Source organism: Populus trichocarpa, chromosome 8 (genome assembly GCF_000002775.5).
Source record: "Populus trichocarpa isolate Nisqually-1 chromosome 8, P.trichocarpa_v4.1, whole genome shotgun sequence".
Classification (NCBI taxonomy): Eukaryota; Viridiplantae; Streptophyta; class Magnoliopsida; order Malpighiales; family Salicaceae; genus Populus; species Populus trichocarpa.
The window spans coordinates 17,462,167-17,472,423 of record NC_037292.2 but is presented as its reverse complement, the minus strand read 5'-3'; the positions used below and the strand labels follow the sequence as shown (position 1 = coordinate 17,472,423).

The window sequence follows — 10,257 nt, the reverse complement described above, 5'->3', positions numbered from 1 at the left end:
AACTTGTTTATTTATACACAGCACAAATTCTGCTGGGACAGTGAGCATAACACTGTTGTGAGGAGGGTGTGGGAAAATCACGCGGCAACTAGGTAAGATCGAAAACAGTACATGATTTTTTTTAGACAAAAATTTATGTTTCGAAATGTAATTTTTGGTTGCGTGAAGTAGGTTGCGTGATTTTTGGTATGAAGCACAAAAAAAGGCAAAAAAAACCGCGAGGGATAGGGGTTTCGAAGGCTGGAACGATGTTGCGGTTTGGAGGGATTTCAAACCGATATACATCCCGGAAGATATATGGCCGCACTATCTTGAGCACGTGACGTCTGAGCGGTTCACACGACGCTCACAGTCCGGTGCTGGCAACCGGAATCGGCCAATTCATGGTGGGGTGACAACGCACACTGGCGGCTCCGTTCCGTTTGCTGCACATGCGAAACGGATGGTAATATTAATTTAAATGAAATATATCGTTAAATTCAGTTGTTATTAATATATCTTTTTTCATTATAGGCTGCGTCTCTTGGACGTGAGCCGAGCCCGATGGAGCTGTTTGTGGAGACGCATGTGCGGAGTCAAGACCACCAGAAGGGGGCGCAACAGTTCGTTGATAACCGTGCTCAGCATTTCGTGGTATGTTTGTTCAACCATTTTATTTTGTAAGTTATTATGTAAGTTATTATGTTTATTGTATTGAATATGATGATTACTTTTTTTTTATTTTCAGGAGACGTATAATAATCGGTTGAGGGAGAGATACGGGGACGATACTTTGACCCATCCAGAATTCGATCCGGATTTGTGGATGGAGGTTGGCTCGTCAGGTGGACCCGATAAAAATCGGGTTTACGGGCTCTCCAACACTACGGCCGACAACTTGCGGTCGACACGTAGTGTTTCAACCGTTGGGAGCTCCCAATCGATATCGAGCTCCCAATCTAAGGAGTTCGTGGCCTTGCAGCAACACACTGCTCAGCTCACCGAGAAATACGATAACCTAAAAGCGGAGTACGCACAATTCAGAGCGGAACAAAGAGCGGAGTCTGAGCAACTCAAAGCGTCTCAAGCACAACAAAAAGCGGAGTATGAAGCGGCTCATGAACAACAAAAAGCGACTTATGAACAGCTTCGCGAAATAATCATGAACATGTCAAATAGTGGAACATGTGCGCCTAATATTTTTTGGCCGTATAACCACCAGCCTCCTCCAGGATCTCCTCCTCCTCCTCCAGTTCCACCTTTATATTAATTTGTAATCAACATTATTTACCTTTAAAACTTCATTTAATATTTTTCTTGAAACATATTTAGTTTGTAATGAATATTATTTAACTTTGTTTTTTTTTTTTTATGTTTAATAAAAATTTTATTTGCATAATTGGTTTGTATAACAATTAATTTATATAGTTTTATATTATATATCCTAAATAAATTTTTAAAAACAAATTAAGAAAAAAACTATTACCAATGATTTTACCGACGGATTAATTCGGTCGGTATTTTAAACGTTCATCGACAGACTTACCGACGGAATTAATCCGTCGGCATTTGACAGTAGCTTCCACCAGTACCGACGAATTTACAGACGGACATATTCGGTCGGTATTTCATACATTCACCGACCGATGTACCGACGGATATTTTCCGTCGGTAATTACAATGTCACCGACAGAATAAAAATCCGTCGGTATATTTCAAGCGGGAATCTTTTTTTTTTGGCGCGCACGTTCCGTCTGTAAAACCGTCGGTAAATGGTTTTTTTGTTTTTCCGACCGATATACCGACGGAATGGGGAATCACCGACGAAGGTAAAGCCGACGGACGTATTCCGTCGGTAATGACGTCGGTAAAAAAATCACCGACGAACTTCTCATCATACACCGATGGAATTGTTCCGTCGGTAAAACTGTGAAATCTTGTAGTGAAAACCTAATATTGGTTATCAAAAATCAGGTAAGGAGGTTGGTTACACCCTAAAAGTATTTTTATAAAAAATTTGTCTATTTTGTCTAAATTCATAGGAAAATCATCTAATTTATTTTTGAAAATTATGGCCTTTAATATATTTTTAAAAAACTTGAGTTCAATGATTTCTAGAAATATACATGTTAAAGAAAAGGATAAAAATAGATACATGTTCAATTTTTTCCAAATGATAAAACTTAATACTTAAGGTTGAAAAATATAATTTTTTTTTACATAGAAACAACAAAGAAAACCAAAATTCTCCAAATGCCCCCCCACTTTAAACACAACATTGTCCTCAATGTTGAAAAAAAAGGAAAGGAATATAAGAGAATGACAAACAAAAAGTAAAATGCAATAAATAAAAGATAAGGGAAAAAGAAAGAAAATTTGAAATTTTTTTTGTTGGGTTGCCTCCCAGCGCTTTTGTTTTATGTTATTGGCTTGACATATCGCATGCTCATGCCTCAAATATTAGTTCAGTTGTAACATCCCACATAGAAAGAATAGTGTGCAGAGTCAGGGCATAATAAGGCAGTTGGTACCTAACCTTGTAGGACGCGTTTTGGGGCCCGTGAGCTACCAGGAACAAAACCGTAAGGCGTGGAAGTCGGGTTGGGCTGAGCCATAGCGGACAATATTCTGCAAGGGGGAGTGGGTCGGGCCTTACATCATCTAACTCAATGGAAGTGGTGAGTTCTGTCATCCAACATTCATAGAAAGTTTCAATCGATGCCTATTGACCTTGAGCACTTTGTTTGTTTTTAAACTTGTAATCTCAACAGCACCATAAGAAAAAACATTAGAAACAACAAAGGGTCCAATCCAACAAGAGTGCTAGAGCGCAACTTTCCAGGAAAAAAAGTTTCAAACATGAATGATAAAGAAGGACTTTGTCTCCAACATGAAACTCCTTTCTTGTAATCATTCGGTCATGAAGACTCTTGGTCTTTTTTTTTGTAAATCCTTGCATTCTCGTAGGCATCATTATGTATATCTTCCAAATCTTGCAATTGCAACTTCCTTGCAATCCCAACAACATCATAATCCAAGTTGCATTGCTTAATGATCTAAAAAACTTTGTGTTAAAGCTCCGCTGGTAGATGACATGCTTTCTCGTAAATCATGCTATAAGGTGACATTCCTATAGGTGATTTATAAGCAGTCCGATAAGCCTAAAGTGCATCACTAAGTCGCAAACTCCAATCTCGCTGGTTGCACTGTCTTCTCCAAAATGAACTTGGTTTCTCGATTTGAAATTTCAGCTTGGTCATTTGTTTGAGGATGGTAGGCTGTGGAAGTCCGATGAGTCACAAGGTACTTGCATAGTGATGTTTCTATTGAACGATTGCAAAAATGAGTGTCATGATCGCTAATGATAGATTTAGGGATTCCAAACCTGTCAAATATGTGAAGTCCTGACAAAATCTAAAACAACCTTAGCTTCGTTAGTTCATATGGCTTCCGCCTCAATCTATTTGGATACATAATCAACAATAAGAATGATATAAAGATTACCAAAAGAAGAAAATGGACCCATAAAATCAATACCCCAAACATAAAAAATTCCACTTACAATAAAATTAGTTAAAGGCATTTGATTTTTATGAGTGATATTGCCTATTCTTTGGCATTTTTCACATGATTTGCAAAAGTGATACACATCCTTAAAAATAAAAGGCCAATATAAACTACTTTCAAGTACCTTGTGGGCTATTCTTTTTGCTCCAAAATGCCCACCACAAGAATGAGAATGACAAAAAGTGAGAATGAAATGAAATTCATCATGTGGCACACATCTTCCAACTACTTGATCCGTACAAAATTTGCATAGATAAGGAGTGTCCCAAAAATAATATTTAGCATCGGCTTGTAACTTATCTTTTTGCGATTTAGACAAACCTGAAGGGAATTTTTTGGTGACTAAATAGTTCACCAAATCAGCATGTCATGGTCTTGTAAAGGACTGTAACGTATACAACTGCTCGTTGGGAAATGTCTCTTACTATTTCGGTTTGTATATCCTTGGTCTGCTGTATGCTTAAGTGATCAGCTACATGATTTTTGACACCTTTTTTCATCTTTGAACGCAAAATCAAATTCTTGTAAAAGCAAGATCCACCTAATCAATCTTGGTTTAGATTCTTTTTTTTTCAAAAGATACCTCAAAGCTGCATGGTCAGTAAAAACAACAACTTGTGTACCAAGTAAATAGGACTTGAAATTTTCTAGAGCAAACACCACTACAAAAAGTTTCTTTTCAGTTGTATGGTAATTGCATTGCGCTTTGTCTAATATGCAGGAAGCATATGTGATAACATGCAAATTATTTCATATTCTTTGCCTAAATACAGCCCCTACCGTCTAGTCACTCGCATCAAACATTATCTCAAAAGGTTCATCCTAATTTGGTGGTTGCATGATGGAGGTAGATGTGACCCACCTCTTAAGCTCATTATGGACACTTTACACGCTTGATCAAACACAAAATCCACTTCTTTGGCTAATAGTTTGCACAAGGATATTGTAATCTTTGAGAAATATTTGATAAAATATCGATAAAAACCTATATGGCCAAGAAAAACATGAACCTCCCTCACACACGAAGGGTAAGGCAATGATAAAATAACATATATTATAGCTTTATCAACCTCTAAACCACGCAAAGACACAATATGCCCAAGAACTATTCCTTGTTCTACCATAAAATAAAACTTATCAAAAGAATCATCATACACTATGAAATCATCCATGAAAACCTCAATTATTCTTTCAACATAGTCAGAAAAATTACTCATCATACATCTTTGAAAAGTTGCAGGTGCATTACACAAACCGAAGGGCATTCTCTTATATACATATCTATCAAATGGACATGTAAAGGTAGTCTTTTCTTCATCTACAGGATTAATAACAATATGATTATATCCACTATATCCATCAAGAAAGCAAAAAAAGACTTACTTGTTAGGCGTTCAAGCATTTGGTCCATGAATGGTAATGGGAAGTGATCTTCGCATATAAAAAAGTTAAGCTTTCTATAATCAACACACATTCTCCAACCACTCGAGATGCGAATATGAATGAGTTCATCATCTTTGTTCTTTACCAACGTGATTCCGGTCTTTTTAGGCACACATGGATTGGTTTCACCCGCTTACTGTCCATGATAAGGTAAATGACTCTTACATCCAATAATTTAAAAATTTCAGGTTTCACTACCTCCATTATTAGTGGATTCATCCTCATTTACATTTCCCTTGTTGGTTTTGCATTGTCCTCCAATAGTATGTGATGCATACACATTGAAGGACTAATGCCTTTAAAGTCGGCTAAAGTCCAACCAATAACTATTTTGTGATCGCGCAACAATTTCACAAGATTTTCCTCTTGTGCACTTATCAAACCTTTTACTATGTAACGGAGAGTGTATTGTTATCGGGAAAACATTTCAATTCTAACTAGGGTGCTTGTAAAATAGAAGGCAAAAGCTTTTTGTGTGAAAGTACTAAATTAACAAAAACATTATCATAGGGGGTGGTTTACAACACCAAGGCTGATTCTTATATGTTTTAGGAAGCATATATGTTCCTCTCCATCTCCTTTATCTCGGTAAAATCAATGTCATGGCTTAATGCCACACACTCATCAATTTGGTTATAGCATGTGATAGAATAAACATTGTTGTAAGAATATTTCATTGCATCATAAAAGTTAAATTCAATTACTTCATCTTCTACTCCCATAGACAAAGTATTCTTGCCACAATCAATTTTAGTGTTGACTGTTTTCAAGAATGATCTTCCAAACAAGATAGAAGTGTTGGTGTTTGAGGAATCACGTTCCATATCAAGAAAAGTCGCATGGAATAACCAAACTATCAATCTTGACTAGGACATCTTCTATCACAACAAGTGGATAAATAAAACTACGATCCGCAAGTTGTATTACAATACTAGTTTTAATCAAAGGCTTAAGACTAAGAGAATCATAAACATGTTTAGGTGTAACACTAATGGATGCACCCAATTCATATAAAGCCCTTTTAAAGTTAGCATTACTACCAATAACACATGGGATAGTAAACGCATTTGGGTCCTTTTCCTTTAAAGGCAAATTCTTTTGAACAACAACACATACAACTTCACTCATACTTATCATTTCATAGCCTTTTAGTTTGTAAGCTCTTTTGGTAGTACACAGCTCCTTCAAGAATTTGGCATTTTGAGAATTTGCTTGATAACATCAATCAAAGGAATGTTGAGTTTTACTTTCTTGAAAACCTCTAAAATCTGTAGGGATTTTCTTGAAATTGGAATTCATTGAGTTAGGACTTACCTTAGGAGTATTGGTGGTTGTTTCAGTTTGTAGTGGAGAAAGTTGTTTCTTATTTAGGGTGCATTTGTTTCCTGGAAAGTGTTTTCCGGGAAATCACTTTCCAAACTTTCCTGTGTTTGTTTGCCATTAGGAAAGTTGTCAACGTAAAACACTTTCTAGTCAACGAAAAACACTTTCCGGTCAACAGAAAACACTTTCCTATCAAAGGAAAATTTGGCTTGATTTCCAAGAAAGTGTTTTCCTTCTATTTTGCGCAGAAAACACTTTCCAGAAGTTGTGAAAAATTTAGCAATATCATATTATTTGCTGATTATGTCAAATTTAATCCTCAAACTTTTGATTGCTATATATTTTGTTTGAATCTTTTTTTTTTCAATTTCATCCCTTAAAATTTGATTTAATTTGATTTTTATATTAACTTTGGTCCTTATTTTTATGATTGTTATTTACTTTTCTCTTATCATTTTTTTAATTGAAATTTTTTTCTATCAAATTTGGTCCTCATTTTTTTTTATTGTTACTTATTTTATTTAAAATAATTTATGAAATTGTAATTATTATTATTTTAATTTCATCATCTTTCAATTTTTTTTATCTGTTAGATTTGATCTCTATTGTTTTTTTATTATTATTTATTTTATTTGAGATAATTTATGAAATTAGATTTTTTTTCAATTCCATTCTCATTCACCTTTTCAATTTGTAAGATTTGATCCTTATTATTTTAATAAACTTGAAAAAAAATAAAACATTAATAAACTATTTCCAGCTCATTTTCCATAACATAACTAAACACTGAAAAGTGTTTCCAACTTATTTTCCATGACACTACCAAACATAAAAAAAAATTTACTTTCCCGGAATTGACTTTTCAAGGAAACCACTTTCCAAAAGAAAACTACTTTCCTGCAAAGAAATGGGGCTATGCTCAATTTAGTTTCTATCTCCTCTTCTTCTGCCATTTCAATTTGTTTTGACCTTTAATCTTCAAGTTCTTTCCCAATTTGCAGCGTGATCACACTAACATTCTCTTTTGGATTCAATGTTTGGGAGGACAATTTTCCGTTGATTTGTGCTTCCAATTTCCCTACACTTGAAGCTATTTGCCCTGTTTATTTCTCTAAGTTGTGAATACTTGACCTTGTTTCCTGTTGAAAAGTCATTGTGTTAGAAGCTAAAGTTTTCATCATCTCATGAAGATCATCACTCGATGACCCCATAACATTAGAATTTGTAAATGCAAAGGGCTTTCTCGCTTGATAATTCTATTGGGGCTGAAATCCATGGGGGTGGAACTGTCGACTTAATTGCCTTGTTGAGGTAGGTTCCCATAGTGAAAGTTCGAGTGATCTCTCCATCTAGGATTGTACGTATTACAAAAGGGATTATATTTACACTGAGGTTGGCCATTAAATGCTCCATCAATTGCATTAGCTTGTTCAATGTAATCTTCTTGTATTGTTGAGCACATATCTGAATCATGGCCTTATAACGAGCATATAGTACAAACTTTCACTTGTTGTACATTTCCACAAGCCAAAAAATGCACAAGAGAACTAAGATCATTAACTTTATTCTCAAGGTTAGCAATACTTACCTCGTTTGGTTGGGAAGTCTCCACGCGTGCCAAATTGTTTCGAGTTGACCACTATATATTTGAGATCAACTGGCGTGTAGCCTCTAGTGTTTTATTTACAAATGCCCCTTCACTTTCCGCATCAATGATACTACGGTTAGTAGGCATCAATCCTTTAAAGAAGTATTAAATGAGTAGCTGATCAGGTATTTGATGATGAGGACATTGATTGCACAACTGCTCAAATCTTTCCCAATACTCGGAGAGTGTTTCCCCATGAGATTGTCGAATTCCACATATTTCTTTCCTTATATTAGCAACTCAAAATGCTGGGAAATACTTCTCCAGGAAAATCTTTTTCATATCATTCCATGTTCTAATAGAACTAGGGAGAATGAAGGTCATGTTTTTGCTGCCTCTTTTAAAGAGAAAGGGAAAGCTTTCAGCTTAACTTGTTCTTCATCACCTCCATGTGATTTCATGCCAATGCAAATTATATGGAACTCCTTGAGATGAGTATAAGGGGTTTTCTCCGGCAAGTCCATTGAATATTGGTAGTAGGTGTATAAACCCAGACTTGAGCATGAAGTTGATGTTGTTGTCGATATTTATGCATAATGGTTGATTCTCCACGTTGGGAGCAGCAAGCTCCTTCAGTGTTTGTTGTTGTGCAGCAACCATGGTGTTGATGCGCGCTTTGTTTTCATAATCTGTGTAAAGTGTTTTCTATTTTGAGATCTTCTTACACTTGTCCTTGGTTAGTAGATCAAGTTATTGGCATAAATAGTCAAGAAAACTCAAATAAACTAAAAATAAATCAATCACAAAAGAGATTTAAAGTAGTGAAAGCAAATGAAAATCCAACGCTAAAACACAAAAATGCCTAAAAACCCTAGAAAACTGTGGAATTTGGCCTCTAGAGGAATGCTAGTGGCCAAAGCCCACCAGGCTTGCTCGGAACATTGTTTCCTTTAGGAAACTAAATGTTGAAGCCTAATTCAACCAAAACTTCCATTTTGAATAGTACCGCAACTCTGTTTTAATTTTTTTTTCTTTCTATTTTTGTTTTTTTATGTTTTCTTTTGAACAAAATAAATAACAAACATAGCACAAGAATCAACTAGAATCACTTCCCCAACAACGACGCTAAAATTTGTTGCGATGTTGTGATCATGCAAATTAATTACCCTAGCTTTAAACAAACTAGATAGTATAGAGCATGCAAGGGGTAAATTCCACAAGGAAGATCGAGTTCAAGTCTTTATGCTAGATGATTCAAAGTTGGGGGGTTTTGAGGTTATCTAGGTTATGCTATAGTAAACTTAATAAAATAATCAAGATAAATTAAATAAATCTGAAACTTATTAAGAGAAAAACCTTGGTCTCAAGTAAACATCCATATACAAAAATCAAAATGGATCATCAAAATAATATGTTAATTTATATTCTAGATATTTATCTTTCCTTAACATTAATCAGTTAACCAATCCGCAGGGTAAATAACCCTAACCATTAAACAACCACAGTATCCGCACTAGTAATTTAATTCAATAAAAGCTTTAAGAACTAGAAAGTTGATAAATCTAGACAACATAACTGTTTGCAGTCTATGCTCGATTTAATTGAATATTTTCCCTAAGATTAACAACATAGATCCACCATAATTTTAAACCTAGTCGTTTCACAAGTTTAAATATCACAACTCTGGTTTTGATAGCAAACTTAGCAGTAGATTGGTTTAGAATAATAATTTTGAGTCCGCTATAATAATTAAATTAAACAATTATAGGAAATACACATAGAAAAATATTCATAGTTATCATATAAACTGAAAAGAAAGGATAGAATAGATCTCGTAGTTTTTAAAATATGGATGTTTCTGTATCCTTTCAACTAAAAAAATAACTTAGCCTTGCATGGCTATCCAAAAACTAATGAAGAGAACAGATGAGAACAGGGTAGAGATTTCTTCTTCTTTTTTGTCGCCCTTCTATTTCTTTCTCTCTTTTTTTATTTGATAGGAATCCCTAATTCCCGCATCCCTCCAATCCATTTTTATCCTAAAAAAATAAAATAGTCTTTTCCAAAATAGACAATCTATATTTAAGTAGTACAATAATTATTTTTCTAAAAAGAAGAGAAAATAATATTGCATAAAATCTTCAAGATTTGACTTTGGACTTAGAGAAGTTAAATTACCTAATTGAAGATCTTATCCATAAGAAGAAACAATTCCCATGTTGGTTTGGATGCTTTGGAAGTAAGTTGGACTTGTTTCTTCACAAAACCTGTTTGCTGATATAATTTATGGGTTATCATAGAAAAATCATATATTTCTCATATGAGCTATTTTTCTGTTGCCATTGCATAGATTAATA

The 10,257-nt window shown here is 34.7% G+C and overlaps 1 non-coding gene across 1 annotated transcript; it reads left to right on the top strand.

Annotated features, from left to right (window-relative positions):
* The first annotated feature begins 8,087 nt into the window (after positions 1–8,087).
* On the top strand, positions 8,088–8,194 carry LOC112328533 (small nucleolar RNA R71). The gene has a single exon (XR_002983548.1). It is a non-coding gene; the product is annotated as a small nucleolar RNA R71 (small nucleolar RNA).
* Positions 8,195–10,257: the final 2,063 nt, after the last annotated feature.